Source organism: Amia ocellicauda (assembly GCF_036373705.1).
Source record: "Amia ocellicauda isolate fAmiCal2 chromosome 11 unlocalized genomic scaffold, fAmiCal2.hap1 SUPER_11_unloc_1, whole genome shotgun sequence".
Taxonomy (NCBI): domain Eukaryota; kingdom Metazoa; phylum Chordata; class Actinopteri; order Amiiformes; family Amiidae; genus Amia; species Amia ocellicauda.
Genome location: NW_027102659.1, coordinates 751,774 through 768,309, shown reverse-complemented (window position 1 = coordinate 768,309; position 16,536 = coordinate 751,774). Strand labels below are relative to the sequence as shown.

Here is a 16,536-nt window from a genome sequence, read left to right as displayed (position 1 = left end):
CCCCCCTTATAACACAATGACTTACGACCCTAGCCAGCCGTGTATACAGATGGGGTGTTCTTGTGAGGATTTTAAAAGATGTCATGCGTGTTAAGGTGAAAAAATAATGAAAACAGCCTTTGAATCATTAGTTTTGTTTTTATTCAACACAATTCTTATACAAAGCAGGGGTTATGGTATAAATAAATGTACAACATTTGAAAAATAAAAAATAAAAATAAAAAATTGTTTGTCGGGTCATTATTTACAGGGGAGACAAATAAAAACATGAGATTAATAAGCTTCCCAACGATGGATAGATCCTGAGGATGGTCGCTCAGCACGGTCAGAGTAATGAGATATCGGAGTCAGATCAGGCTCCACCTCTTTACACAGACGGATTTTTTGTCGTGTTTCCTGGTTAGGAACTGTTGATTGGGGCATGTTCAGACAGGCCATCGCCTGTAGGAAAGCATTCCAGCCTACAGGTCGGCGACTATCGGGTACCTTATTAGTGCTAGTGACACTCTTCAACAAATCAAACATGTGTGAACCTTTGATCAGTTGTCCTTTAAAAACAAATTCACCCTGTTCATTCCAAGCCGTTACCCGCAGTTTCTGAACCATTTTGTGCAGGATATATTGTGCATGTCTTTTGCTTCTGGCCGGCATGTTTCTCAAAACATCCGTTACAACATCTCCCTCTGAACTCTCTACAGGTTCGGTCACCGCAACATCTTTATCAACCGTTCCCCCCGCATCAGCCCCAGAACCATTTTCTTGAGAGGCCATGGTTAAAGTTAAAATGTTTTGATCTTTTTCACCCTATCTAACCAGACGGAGGTAGCGCTGTAACGTGTTGGTATACAACTGGGGCTTTGGAATACTGATTTAAATCGGCCCTGGCCTGTATAGCTTTCATTTCAGAGTCCAGGTTGTTTTCGGCCGTTTGTCTAATGGGCTCTGGCCCGACAACATTTTTTCTCAGTTTCTCAAGCTGCTCCTGAGGGATCAAAAACATTCTCTGAGCATATTCCATTATTAACCCACTCTGGAAGCTAGAAGACTGGTTAGGAAAGGCACGGCTATGCTCAACAGCGGTCCTATAAAACCCCCGGTTTGATTAATCTTCTTTCTTTTTCTTTTAATAGAATACTTCTTATTAGCGATGATCTTGATAACCGCTTTTTGTTTTTTGAGTTTAGAATGTTGAGAAGGGGTTAGGGGTATATTACTGCGTAAGATGTTAAAAGCTATTTCACACAGGGTCTCGATCAAATCCGAGGGGGCCCCTGCCAGCACAGCTTTCCTATGGCGCGGGCTCCTCTCAAATAACATTTGCAAAAGCGGCAAATTTCTTTTAATCCGAACAGACATTCTTATTTATTTCCTTTTCTTTAGCACATAGACTGCCGGCCAATCGTGCGGGCACAAACCTGTTCTTAGGCGAAAGTCTTCTGGGGTTTGTGCATTTAATTTCGCAATCAAGTACCCGTAGGGTTTTTTGGTGGCATCCTCAAATGCCTCCAAAAAGAACTTGGTCTGGTTAGGGTACATTTGACGAGCCAAGACGGTGACCTGTAGTTTATCTCTGGGGTTTTTAAAAAGAATTATATAATTGGCATATAAATTAATAGTGCGGCTTTTTTTACCTTGAAAAAATAGATTTTGAACTAAATAAATAATACTTTAATTCCTATGATGAGTGTACTTTGTGAAAGCTTTTTCCACTTCACTGTTGTCACCGGCCTGCTCCATCAGGTCATCAAGGATCACTAGGTTAGTTTGACCGGGCGGGAACAAGTCATCGCCACACAACGAGGCGGGGAGACCTTGCACAAATTTCAGATTATTTTTTTTCGAAGCCAAATCATCGTAGAGAGGTTGCCAGCAAGAGTAACACCACACTATGTTGTCAAGAGCTTGGGACACGGTTGCGTCCACATCTTCTATGATGTTCTTTATAAGATAGCTCTTCCCCGAATTGGAGGGACCGGCTATAATACAGGAGAAAGGGTGTTGAAGTCTGTTATCAAAACCACCGCTAATATCCATAAGGCAGAGTGGTATAATCAGTCTTCAACACTCTTTTATTATACACCACTCTGAACCGTTTGTTTAGTGATCTATTTTCCAACGTGTACCCCTTTTTATTGCGATAGATCTGATTTCCGGCTGTAATAATCTCACGAGGAGGCGCGTCTTTCTCGTTACAAAACTTTCTACCAGGGTCGTCAGAGACTTGATGTTAATGAGCTTGTTGTTACAATGGTTCAGAGTGAAACCCTTAACTTTCATACAGGTCTTACCCGCAGCCGTTCTGTATGCGTAAGTCTTAGGACCCCCTGAAACAAACTCCACTATGTGGTCCTGAGGATCTAGTTCGCTCGTTAACTCCCCAAGGTAGTCCCCGAGGGGAGGGACCCAATCCCCTGGCCTGGTGACAAAGATTACAGAGTCAGTATCATGATAGAGCGTGCGTTCCTGCAACTGATCCATTAAGTTGTGCAGTTCAAGCCGGGCGTAAGCCGTGGTAAAAACCGCTATGAAAACATTAACGTTCCCCTGTTTGGTGGGGAAATCTTTAGGGGCCCTCCACTGGACCTGTGCCACGTGGTCATTTAAGAATTGAAAGTGTGATACTGCATGTTGTTTGGAAAACATAAATTCTATAAACTGTTCAGGGGTTTTAATCAAGGTTGTGTTTAGACGGTAATTTCTTTCCCCAAACTTACCCCACAGACTGTTTAAAATCAGTTTGGACATTTGTCTCTTGGCGGGGTTTACAGTTATGTTCCCCGGCTCTAGAAGGATCCCTTCCTTTTCAAAATATTGCTGAACGTATCGCTCTTTGGCCGCGGAGTCAACACACCATGAGGGATAGCCCGATGCCTCCTGTTTCCCTTTCAGATGGGTCATAATGTAATCAGCAAAAAGAGTATCAGATTTTTCAGAAAAATGCCAAACCTCATACACCTTACCGACTCTGTAACCTTTCTCCACCGCCTTGTCAAGCTCAATGCTACACCAGACACCCGTCAGCGCTCTCTCTTCATCACTGTGCAGACAAGAGGTAGTTTGATTTTCAGTTTCCACACACGTTCTACACAGAGGGAACATCAATTTTCCCGAACACCTGTAAGGCAACACGGGTAAGAACAGCTCGCGAGGAGGGTACATGGTGACTTTGATCAAACCAAAGTAATGTCCGATTTCGAGAAAGTCACGATAAACAATGGTTGGACGCCCCACCGGGTACATTTTGGTCTTGTTGACATAAGGGTACAGACTGGTGAAATCATAGTAATCTACTCTCTCACCCTCCTTTACCTCATAATGTAAACAGAGGGCGTTGGTACGACCCCCAAATAACGCATCCCGGGGCTCAAGACGTTCAGGAAAGTCCAAGGTTTCCATAAACCGTTGTACCCCCGCATCCTGTTGCTTCAGGGTCGTCCACTCGTGTTCCCAAATCACCAGCACGTTCAAACCATAGGTGTTTTTTAAAGTTTCAATTCGTTCCTGGAAATCATAGTACATATCACTGCAGAGTTTTTGTGTTACGGGGTTAAAGGTGTTTGGGTCGAAGCACTGAGGACAGCCATGGTAAATACAACCTGCAAACTCATAAGCGGTACGCCGCCCGGACACGTCGCTAAAACCGTCTAAGTAGTAAGGCCCCATTTTGACTTCCCCTTGATTTAAAGCATGTCTGATGAAGATGTTATCCCGGGCACTCAGGTATTCCAGCCACTGTATGGAGACAGTCGAAAAGTTCCTTTGTCTAGCACGATAGTTGTCAGAAGTGGTGACCGCTATAGTGTTTTTCTGCAAGAAATTGGACCGATACATTTTCATGCAGAGAGACGCTATGGTCACACTTTGCAAAGGGTCGAGACCCGATGTGTTGATAACCTCGGCGCGGAAACGCACAAAGGCTTCTTTAAGGATCACCACATCATTTTTACAATAAGCGGCCATCTCTTCTCGGTCATCAAAAACACCTCCCTTAACCGTATTGTACCATTTAAAGAATTCCTCCCTCTCATGAGACATCATAGTATCAACCCCATAATAAGTGGCGGGCAGGTAGGACCCTCGATAATTTTGAGTGTCCATAGTATTAAAAAAATGGCAGAACCAACCTTTCTTCTGAGCCTCAAAACCCAGAGCCTTAGGCAAAGCGCTCAATTTCATGGGGATGAAATTTAACGAGTCTATGTAACGTTAGTTGAAAGCTTCGTCGGTGAAACACATGATCTTGCTACCCTGAGCTATTATTTTTGGGGTCACCCCATTTTCCACCAGATACTTCATCAAAATGTAAGAATCATAACCCTTAGCATTGTGGGCAATAAATGTGTAATTGAGGTATTTTGGACCGCGATACCGCGTAAAGAAATCCCTGACACAACTCTCACCGCTAGCTGACCACTCACGATCCAACATGTCAATACAGAGTATATAATTAGCAACGTGGACCCCGTTTTCTTGCCGGCATTCAAAAGCAAAAAAGACATACCGGTTGTGCGGCGGCTCCTTTTTAACCGGCTGAATAAAGCACTGGTGTTCGGACCCCGGGGTTAAATCAGCATTACAGATCCTGCATCTCGGCTCCAGACATTTGTGTGGTTTAACCTCATGAAAACGGTACTGGAGGCAACACTGCGGGCAATATTTAGTTTGATCACAATAACTCCGTTTTTTAAGCCCCTCAGCAGCGGCCCTCTGTACCTTATGCTCGGAAAAACAGAACGCTGAGAGACAAATCCTTAAGCAATCTTTACATCGGATGGTAGGGGCCAAACCCTTACGACATTGCGGATTGAAACAGACGTTACAGTAACCGTCACATCGGTGCTTAAGCTTATCATTGAAGGCCTTATAACACCAATGACAAACATACGAACAACCCAAAAAAGCCGTCAAACTCTTTATTCCAAAGCAATGACTATCACTTAGGAAGAGAAACAGTGTCTGTGTATGGGTTTCAGGATGTGTCTGAAATTTCACAAATACTTCCTTTACCTCACAACGGTACCACACAACAATTTTTAAAGACAACAACTCCTCAAACTTGGTGATGTCTGAAAAGGCAACCATCTGTTGAGAGTTTAAGCCGGCCCTCTGATGAAGCATTAAAGCTTCTTGCAGAGCTTGGGGTTCAGGCATGTCGGGGGTGAGTAGTTTTATTAAACTGTAAGCAAAACAGAGCTTATTGTCCCCACTGGAACTCACCACTAATTGCCTGAGCTTGGTCCTAATTATGTCGTTCTTCAAGCATTTCGACAGTCTTCTAAGCGCCCCACCCTCAGGGTTACGAACCACATTCATTACCAGAGACAGACTTTCATCAGCTATGATGGCTGCGTTACTTTGCAATAACGCTTCGATTTTAGCCAGACGTCTAAATTATCTCCACTCAGCATTACAGATAGGTTACTAAACAAATCATCCCCTCTGAGTTCTAACTGTACAACATCTCGAGGTCTGACCCTTTCAGCAACCTGTTCAAGCATTTTCTGCAAGGCCTCGTGTATGTTGACAAATATTTCTGCATAATTGTCACAATTTAAAAGTTCTGCAAAATTAAAACGCTGAATCATTTCAAAATTGTTATAGGCCGGTCTATCTATAATCACGGGATCACTGGTACTCTTGGACACATCATCATTTTGAACAAAGCCTTCACCCCCTACATTCTCACAGAGCATGTCCTCCACAGCCTTATCAGTCTCAGAACCCTCCACATTCCGAACACCCCCACTGCTGACATCTACAAAACCCCCTTTTTGAGGAGGCTCATTTAAAGCCTGTAAAAGTCCTTCAAAGATATCCAACCGGTTAATGTCAAGACCCTCCTCTATAGTGATGGCTGCTTCTGCCGCCATCCTGTGTTCTAATTGTCTCAAATCATTTATAATAGGGGCAGAATTTGGTCGGGGTAGCTCCTCCAAAGCCTCCACCATTTCAAACAAATCGGGGTGAACTAGGGGGTGAACCTCTATAAGCGCTACCGGTGGGAGGTGGTTATTTAGATCATTGACCATCTGTAACAGGTCGGGGTTCACCGGTAAGTCTGTTAATTCACATTCTATCGGTGGTAATTGGGGGTTATTTATATCATTTATCATTTGTAATAGTTCCAGGTTCATTGGGACATCAGAGGAGTTCACAACAGGGCCGGGGATGTTCTCTCGGGAAGGTCTTTTTGGGGCCCTAGCTTGTTCATAATCCTTTAGTTTGTGAGTTCTTTTACCAAGTCAGGACATTTTTTAATTTATTTTTTATTTTTCCAACAACCCACAATAGTAAGGCGTTTTGTGTCTATTAAAACATTAAATACGGTACAATTCGTTAGTAAGGGTATTAATAAGGATGTTTTGGCTCTCTATCACCAGGTTTTGCCCCACTAACACAAGTCTTTGATTTTGTAACAAAGTATGTAGCAACTCATGCCGACCTTCAGGATGTAGCTCCGGGGGCTGGTGGCCTGGCTCAGCTTCAAAGGATGGTCGCTCCGGTAAATCTCGGTCGAAGGAGGCAGGGAGCGAGCGTATACTCATGGACGGAGACCAAGAAGGCCTTTGCGGTGACACCCTGGCCAAGCGCGGGGTACTGTTCCGCGTTTCTGTAGCCAAGAAACGGGTCTGGGGGGACGATGTTGAAACCAGGCCGTCGTTGGGTGGTGTGTCAGCCCTGACTGACGGCGACCCCTGAGGTTGTTGGATGCCTGTATTTGTTCCGCCCGACAATGCGGCGGGCTGAATCTGGGGTGTTGAATTACTCCCAGAAGGCTGTGGCCTGAGAAGATGTTGGGAGGTCTCCAAGACCACCGTGGGGGATCCTCTCGGTGATCTCACCGGGGAAGATGTTTGATCCCACTTAGACGGGGTAATTGTCCTCAATAGCTCATTCACAGAATGACTATCCCAAGAGTCTTGGGAAGAATAAAAATATACATTACATTTACATCTTTAAACGGCGACAGAAATCAAACTTAAAACAACATGTCCAGGACATTCAAAACCTTTAGCTTTTTTAGACCTTTGAAAATAGCCTTAGACATTCACTACAACGCCTTATTATTTACAGACAATATATTAATTAGGACTTGATAATAAATGTAAAACAGAGAAGCCGCTGTAAATAAACTGTTTCTTAAATGTTTCTTTAAAAACTGTAATATTGTTAATAAAACACACACACACACAACAACATTTCATTTTTAAACGAACCTTCCAAGTGTAAACGCTTCCTGATCCCGGGACTTCCTGTTTCACAAACGTTTTCACGATCTGTTTAAATATTAAATACAATGAACACCTTCAAGCCTTTTCCTACAACCACTTTAAAACAGAAGTATAATAGCGGGATATAAGCCAAACAACTTACTAAACCCTTTCGGACGGCTTTACTTCCTAACCAGACGGTACAGCAATCGGTCATTTCTAAACACGTTCCCCAGAAACAAGCCTAGACCTGTCCGGACTTCTAAAGATCTTTCCCAGAACCCCCCGCCCTACAGGAAACGGTCACCCATCGCTTAAATATTAGCCCTCAACGGGCAAACAAAGCTCTTTTAAAAACATTAAAGTTTGAAAGATCTTACTTACCTCCACAGAATAATCGTTTCTTATGTTTTTCGGCTGGTTTAGCTTTTTGCACCGCTGTGAAGGTAAGAGACATGTTTAACCTTTAACCACACCGCTTTATAAAAAGCTTTAACCTCTTACAGGCTGCAGATATATACTCACAGCTATCAGATACCGGGGCTGACGGCCTTTCAGATTCTTGAAAGGTTACGGTTCTCGAAGGTAAAACGAAACAAGCCCTCGATGTGGAAGGCCTTTCGTTGTCTCGAACCACGTTTCTTAATACTGTTAGACAGGATAATTTTTTAAAATTAACAAAACTGGACTCAAACATCTTACAGAAACGTTATACAAACAAACAGGGGTTTAGTTCTTACCCGGTCGGCAGACAGCCTGTCTAGGGACAACCACTTCTCTTGGTCGATCCTCGGAGACATTAATTACAGGCCTTTCGATAGTTTCTGTGTAATTAAAGAGACCGGCATTAATATATATTAAAACGTTTTCATAACTCTAATGAGCCGCTTCAAAACCACACACACCCATACATAAGAACCCATGAGCTTAAACACAAAAATCTTACCGTCGTTGTTCCAGATGATCTCCTCAGCGTTGGGAATTAACTCCTGTTGACTGGCTGAAAAATAATTTTACAGAACTTAAAACAGATGTTATAGCCTTATTTACAATACATGCACACAGCACGCTCTGAGTCAATGAAAATAATCTGAAGACTTGCCTAAAAACTCGTTTAAATCGAAGTCGCTGATGTTGTTTCCGGACATTGTTGATCTTTAGTCTTAAATCGAAAGGTCAGTATGAGTCTGTCGAGCTGAAGACCAGACCTTCATACTTATACTGATGGCCACATGCCGGATCTGCTTGTAAGGCATTGTTCTGGTCTGGCCTTTGTGCCGCCCTGTTACCAATTAACATATCAAAACCAACCAATAAAATGACACTGCATCAAATTTCAAATAGAAACCAAGATGGAGACGATCTCTCTCCTCTCTACTCTAAACTTTTATTAGAACCTTTTGGTCTCTCAAAAAAACATTTTTAAGCATCAAGACCTATAGTCAACAACCACTAAGAATATTTCAGGCCTTTATAAGCGCTAAAAAACAACCTGAGCCAAGAAAATAACTATAAAGATCTAAAATAACAAGCGCTTTTACAGTGATTCTTTTTTTTTTTTATAGCGATGCTTTGTTTGGTATTAAACAAGTCACAAACTACTCAGAACAGCGTTTATCCCCGCAAAAGAGATATTTGGGTTTATTTTACAATGCTTATATTTTATATAGGTTAAAAGAATTCTGAATGTTTTGATATCACACGCCATACCTACTATTGTCTTCTACACCTTACGGTAGCAACAAATCTAACTACTGCTTTACTTTAACAATAATAATGACGGCGACCACGATGACAACAAGAACAACAACAAGAACAACAACAACAACATCATCAGATTTTAATTAAAAGTGGCTACACCAGCGTTTACAATTTCAACCTGTCGACGGACGGACGCTCTGAAAGCACCGATTTCGGGCACTCCAATGAAGAAAAGCCACCCACCGCCTCCGGGGAACCACGAGGGCAAGCAGGACGAAAAGGGCCAGCCCACAGCAGGCTGTTTCCGCCCGGTTTCGAACCCGGGGACCTTTCGGCGTTAGGCGAACGTGATAACCGCTACACTACGGAAACTGACACCGCCGCCTCTTGCTTCAAACGGTTACCGTTGAAGCCTGCTGGTAAAACGGGCTCAGGCGTTTCAGGTCGGCTAGGCTGTGAGATGGCGTCTGAATTGCCGCGAAAGGATGCCATTTTCACAGACCTGTTTGGCATTGCTAAAGGGCACATCAGGACACTACGGAAACTCTTTCAAAGGCAGGACGCCCTGCGCTCTGACAGTGCCTGCACTTAGCCCAACAAGGTGATGCTGAATGGCTTGTTCAAACGGCTGGTGGTCTTCCGTCACCACCAGACTATCAGAGCTATACTGCGCCTTCAACTACATAATAGTAACAGCAATGTCGCCGATCCTGCTACGGTCGTATTGTAACAGCAACAACATGTATCGATTTTAAAAGTGTCGGTTCCAGCGCCTCGCAAAGCTACCCTTCTGTGATCGTTTGTTCTCAAGGTTATGATTTCTTGCCACTCCGAGGAATAGAAAACTTAGGCCGGCCATGGGGCAGAGAGATGAGGACGGGTAACAAAGCACTGGCAAGCGCGCACCGCGGGTTGTTTCCGCCCGGTTTCGAACCGGGGACCTATCGCGTGTGAGGCGAACGTGATAGCCACTACACTACGGAAACCAACGCGTCCTGGTGTTTCAAATGGCTCCCATCGAAGCAGGCTGGTAAAACGCGCACAGGCGTTTCCCGTGGGCCACCCTGTGAGATAAAGGTTTCTATTTTCACTGACCTATTTTGCATTGCTCAAGGGCACATCAGGACACTTTGGAAACTCTTTCAAAGGCAGGACGCCCTGCGCTCTGACAGTGCCTGCACTTAGCCCAACAAGGTGATGCTGAATGGCTTGTTCAAACGGCTGGTGGTCTTCCGTCACCACCAGACTATCAGAGCTATACTGCGCCTTCAACTACATAAGAGTAGATAGTAGGGTTTTTTGGGCGCGGCCTATTTTGTTATGACGTATGCCCTAAGCTTATTAATATTCCTACGTCATAATTGGGGGGCGTGATTTTAGGTAGAGTTATTTCCTTAATTATTCCTACGTCATATCCGTCAGAAAGTGTACACCCATAAAACCCTGAACAACAAGGCCACCCATAAATACCCCCACCCCTCTGAAGGCAACGCCCCGAAACTCTCCTCTCTATTTAAGAACCCGCGCTGCTTTTAGGCAATACCTCTTTAATTCTCAGCTTCTGAAACATCCCGCTTCTTCAACATGTCCAGCGACATCAACATGAAACCCCGCAAGAAACAATCCCGGGCAAGGGTTCCTGTACTCACCAATTTGAAGATTGAACGCTCCTGGGTGTTGTTCTGGGGGGCTCGACGGGGTTACCGCTTTAAAAGGGATCCCAGTTATGTTGGAGTGGAGATTTTTGCTTTGGGAGAGAAGGAGGGTACGTTGGAACCTTTTGAGACGGTAATTGAATACTCTTATGAGGACTGGTTGAAGGTGATGGCCTGGAGAGATCTGGGGCTTGGGGATAAGACTCTAGAAGGCTTGCAAGAGGGTCCAAGAGAATGCGAAATGGAGTCTCCGACTCAGGGTTTTGAAAGGTGGTGAATGGGAAAGCTTGCAGAACTACGGTAGAGTGGTGAAGAGTCTATCTCTAACTACAGATCGTAAGGTTTTGTTTAGCAGTACCCTGATTACAAACCCTATTGAAGGGGGTGTGGAGGATCCAGAAAAACAGGTTACTGAAATTATGTTTGACGCCGTCTGACGGCTCAGGGGCTACTCTCTTCTAAGAGGGCGGTGTGTCGTGACGTAGTGAAGAGATAGGATAAAAGGCGCAATAATTCATTCATGGTTTAAAATTAAAGAGAATGTCTTACCCGAAAGCTGCGGACGTCGACAGGCTCTACAGGCCTCTTCAAACCCGGGATCACCCCTGGTTCTATTCCCCAGATTTTGTATACACTCCGGAACCCTCTGACTGTGGTTACCCTCCAAGACCTCAAACCCCGGTCCCTCAGGACGAAACAACATGAGGTGCGATGGATGACCAAATGAGTCTCGGGGATCCCCAGCCTCTGGAGCTCATGGAGGGCCTCGATTTTGCCGAACTGTCTACCTTCTGTGCGTCTCAGGAGGGGGTCAGTCCAATGGATGGAGAAACACCCCACAAACCACCAGGCGACCCAATGAGCATCGGACTGTCCCGGGGGCGTGATGAAGACGCAGGATTTATGCCCGGGGTATGTGACCAAGTAAGCAGAGTCGTTAAAAGCACCCTGGTGTATATTCTGAGTGCTCTCATCGACCGAGCTCTGAAAGAAGTCTGTCGGGGGTGTGAAGTGAATCACCCCAGTCAGTTGAGACACAGTTGTTTGTTTGAACCAGACCGTTACTATTTCCTGTTCTATTTCAACGTGTTTTACAGAAGACTGAACAAACCGTGGCTGAAACCGGCACTAATCAAGTCACTGTCTTACTCCCACATACATGTCACTGCGGGACAAGTCCAGAAAATCATAGATGAGATTTTGCTGGAGCTGAAAAAGGAGCCGTTTATAATAGAGAAACTTGGGCAGCTGCTCAATGACCTGGATGAGCCGAGTAGAAAAACCGCTGGCAAGCTAAAAGCTTATTTCTTCCGTAAAGAAGTTAAAGCTGGGGGCAGCGACGAAGAATTCGACATCTACGACACTGATTAAGACTCTGACCTGAACTAAGGGACTTTGAACATGGGGAATGTTCTGGACTGCTTCTGCAACTGGTTCTGTCATCAACACTCTGCAGCTAACCTGAGAGCGCTATTACACCATGTGCTTGACAGAAAAGTAGCCAACGCGAGCCTTTTCTCTACAGATTTAACCATCGATGAGGATCAACTTTCAAACCTGGAAAAGTGAATGGCTGCTGTAACAAAGACCGGGGGATACGAACACTGGGATGAAGCGCTCAAGGGGGCCAAGAATGATATTAGGCCATTTCATCAACATCTGTATGACCTTTTACTGAGCATGTTTAATACACCTCTGTTTACTTTTAAAATAGGTCATATTGTTGTTTTATTTACATATGTAACTGAGGTGTGTGCCTACAAGATAAAGAAACAGGTATATTTGTTGATATAGATCAAGTAACCAATCATCTGATTTCTTTTTGTCTGGACCGTAGAAAAAATTGTTGTGTATGTAATACTTTTCTCAAATGTCTAAAAAGGGGTATTTGCGCATAGTGTGGGTCTGTTTGGTTATTTGACAGAATGACTCGGCAAGCTCCCCAAATGCAGGAACTATACTACAACCCAGCCAAGATCGGGGGTTTGGCGGGTAAGAAGGGTTTTCAAAGAGGACTCGCTGAGGCCGGAGTGAAGGTTAATGATGTGGTTGTTTCAGAATGGTTACGGGAACAAGACGCCTATACCTTTCATAAACCTCTCAGGATTAACTTTAAAAGAAACCGCGTATATGCAACTGACATAGACTCACAATGGCAAATGGATCTAGTCGATATGTCAAATTTATCAAAACATAACAATGGTCACAAATTGATGTTGATGTGTATCGATGTGTTATCAAAATATGCCTGGGCTCGCATTCTACATAAAAAAACAGGTCGGGCGGTGACAAGGGCCTTTGAGGATATATTGTCCCAGGGTCGATGTCCTAAAAAACTGCAGACTGATAAAGGAAAAGAGTTTCTCAACAGAGAATTTCAGAATCTACTGAAGAGACACAAAATACATCATTTCACCACCGGTAATGAGCTTAAGGCATCGGTAGTGGAGAGGTTTAACCGCACCATGAAGACCAAAATCTGGAGATATTTTACAGCGGTCAACACGTTCAAGTATTTTGATAAAGTTCAGGATTTTATTGATGCTAACAACCAAGGGTATCACACCAGTATTAAAATGAAGCCGATAGATGTTGATCAAAGTAATTCTTTTAAGGTCTATAAAGAATTATACGGACCATTTATTAAGAAGGGAAAAACTACTTATAAGTTCAACATCGGTGATGTGGTTCGCGTTTCAAAGCTAAGGAGTACTTTTGCCAAAGGTTATGAACAAACATTTTCTGACGAATATTTTACAGTTACCGAACAGTTGGCTAGAGACCCCCCCATGTACCGGTTAAAAGACTATGACGGGGAGGATATAGAAGGAACGTTTTACGAAGCCGAGTTACAAAAAATGATTGTGGGTAAAGACAGTGTATACAGAGTTGAAAAGATATTAGCTGAAAAAACCCAGAACCGGAAAAAATATGTGTTGGTGAAATGGCTTGGATGGCCTGAAAAGTTCAATAGTTGGGTCCCGGAACAACAGGTTTGCGATATTCAATCCTTATAACAACATGCCCGCGGGTGTGATGGGGGCATTACTTTCGGTACTCAAGATGGAATCAGGAGGCTTCTACGTGACTCTACCCAGTAACGCCTCTCTCGATATATACCCTAAAAATGAAATATCCAGTTACACGGTACAATTTGGAAAATCTATAGATCTAAGGGGGTCGTGGGAAGTGGGGTTGGCGGAAATACAGTATCCTTACACTTGGGCTGTTTTACAAGATAAGGATGCCACCTTCGCCATTTTTGATGATGTTAAAATCAATGGATATTCACGATACAAGGAGGTTATTATGACAATGTGGATAAAATATTAGATGAGATTCATAAACAGTTCTCAGAAGGCACCCCCAACATCAAGCTATATTACAACCCTATTAAAAACAGAGTGTACAAGGTGTCAAAACCAGGTATTAGCATTCAAACCAGCGGCCAACTGGGGCGTATATTAGGGTTCTATTCTGACACAGAGAGCAGGTTCTCAGAAGTGGTGGGGCGGCTTTTACACTCTTTATGTGTATACGGATATCATAACCCACCAGAGGGTCGGGGATAGTTATGTCCCCCTTTTGAGAAATGTACTTATTAAAGGTAAAAGCAATGACATGGTCACAATTACTTATGACAAGCCACACTACGTACCAGTCTCAAAGACCCACTTTGACAACATCACGATCGAAGTAAAATCGGATCAGAATATCAACGTACCCTTCCGCTTCGGTAAAGTTAATGTCAAACTACATTTTCGACCCCTGAAACAGTGTGTACATTATTAAAATGGCTACCTCGAGGGGTTATGTAGATCCTAGCGCCTATGTGGATTATTACAAGATGCAAGATGGAACGGCTTGCCCGGTTTTGTAGGAGCCCCCACAATGTATGGCGCCGGTCTAGGAGGACTCTTTCGTGGTCTCTTTAGAATGGCCGTACCCCTGCTTAAGAGAGGCTTTGCTATAGCCAGACCCCACTTGAAATCAGCGGCTAAAAATATTGTTAGTGACGTGTTCACCAATGTTATGTACCGAGCAGCTAGCCATGAGCATCAGGAGGGTTCGGGTCTCATGGTAATGGCGAGGAGGGGGGGTAAAAGAAGAAACAGCATGTGTCCACCAGGGCGACGATGATCTGTGGCTAACAAAAAACGAAGAATCTCTCATTCTCCAACATATTGTGGAAACACTCGGAGAAGGAAGCAGCACAAGAAAAAACCTGCAAAAAGAAAGTCTCAAAGAAAGAAAAATAGAGCCTCAGGATACATCTTTTAAACATGTCTTTTGTCCACAGTCTATCGGAAGAATGCGTCAAATCAGAACTGGATCTGTTTACAGTTCCATACACTCAAACGAGTATAGATAAGATCATATATGTAGAGATTCCCCCTCTTTCTGCAATTTCAGACACGGCCCCTCTGGAGTTTTTTATAGCTGGCAATGGCGAGGATTATATTGATTTGAATAACACATTTATTTTAATGAACTGAAAAGTGACTGATTAGGATGGCGATGCAATCGAGAAGACGACCAACGCTGGGGTCATCAATTACCCGGTGGCCACCATGTTTTCACAGGTGGATGTGACCCTGGGAGATCGGCTCATTAGTCAAAGCAGCAATACTTACCCCTATAGAGCCATGATGGAGTGTAAACTTAATTATAGTGAGGAGACCCTAAGCAAACAGTACAGCCCCGGCCTTTTCTTCAAAGACATCCCGGAAGCTATGGACGACAAGGATCCAGAGGGACTCAATAAGGGTTTGCAAAAAAGAACGGCCTCTTCAACAGAAGGGAGGACCTTTGAGCTAATGGGGCATATCCATGCAGACATATTTTTCCAAGAAAAACTCATGCTCAACGGGGTAGACATAAAAATTAAAATGATCCGTAGTAAAAGTGCTTTTTGTCTGATGACCCCTGATACTGAAAAATATAAACTGAGCATATTATCGGCCTCGCTGTTTGTGAAAAAAGTGTCCGTCTCCCCGGCGGTTAAACTAGGACACGCGCAGGCGTTAAGTACCCGATCGAAAGAGTCTATATGAAAGTCCACAGTATCCCCGCAGGGACACGGGTGATGAACCAGGAAAATCTGTTTCTAGGACAGCTCCCAAAACAGGTTATTATAGGTCTCGTGGATAATGATGCATTTACCGGGGTTTACAACAAGAACCCCTTTAACTTTAAACATTATAACGTGGAATTTATAGTATTGTACGTCGATGGTGTGCAGGTTCCATCCAGACCTTTTCAACCTGACTTTGAAAACGGCAATGCGGTTCGTGAATATTACAGTCTAGTACTGGCTAAGGGTCGCCATCTCAAGGATCAAACTCTGCTGATCGATCGCCGGGAATACTGCAGCGGTTACACCCTGTACGGTTTCAACCTGACCCCTGACGAAGAGTGTGGACAACATTTTTCACTGATGAAGACGGGCAATATGCGTTTGGAGATGCGTTTCAAGCAGCCTCTACCACGCACTGTAAATATGGTCGTGTATGCTGTGTTTGACAACATTATTGAGGTGCATCAGAGGAGAAACGTTCTGTATGATTATTATTAAAATGAACACCAGAGAGCTCAACCACATCATGAATGCCCTGGCCGGCTCACGGAAACTGTTTCAAGGAGTCTACGCCTGCGATCAGCTGCCTAAATTTAAGATCAAGAATTTACCTGCAATGTACATAATCAACACACACCCTAAAAATATGCCCGGAGAACATTGGCTGGTTATTTATCTAAGGGAGGACCAACGTGGTGAATTTTTTGATTCCTATGGAAACCCCCCAGATTTCAGACCTTTCCCTCGGAAGATCAATAACTTTCTGCTCAACAACTGTCAAGAAAGCATTTACAGCTGTCGTCAAGTACAAAGTCTTCAGACCTTCACTTGTGGTCAACACTGTGTGTTTTTCTTATATCATAGATCTAAAGGAAGGTCATACCCCGATATT

General features: G+C 43.8%; 1 non-coding gene across 1 annotated transcript; it reads right to left on the bottom strand.

Moving 5' to 3' along the window:
• Positions 1 to 9,825: 9,825 nt before the first annotated feature.
• On the bottom strand, positions 9,826 to 9,898 carry trnav-cac (transfer RNA valine (anticodon CAC)). The gene has a single exon. It is a non-coding gene; the product is annotated as a tRNA-Val (tRNA).
• Positions 9,899 to 16,536: the final 6,638 nt, after the last annotated feature.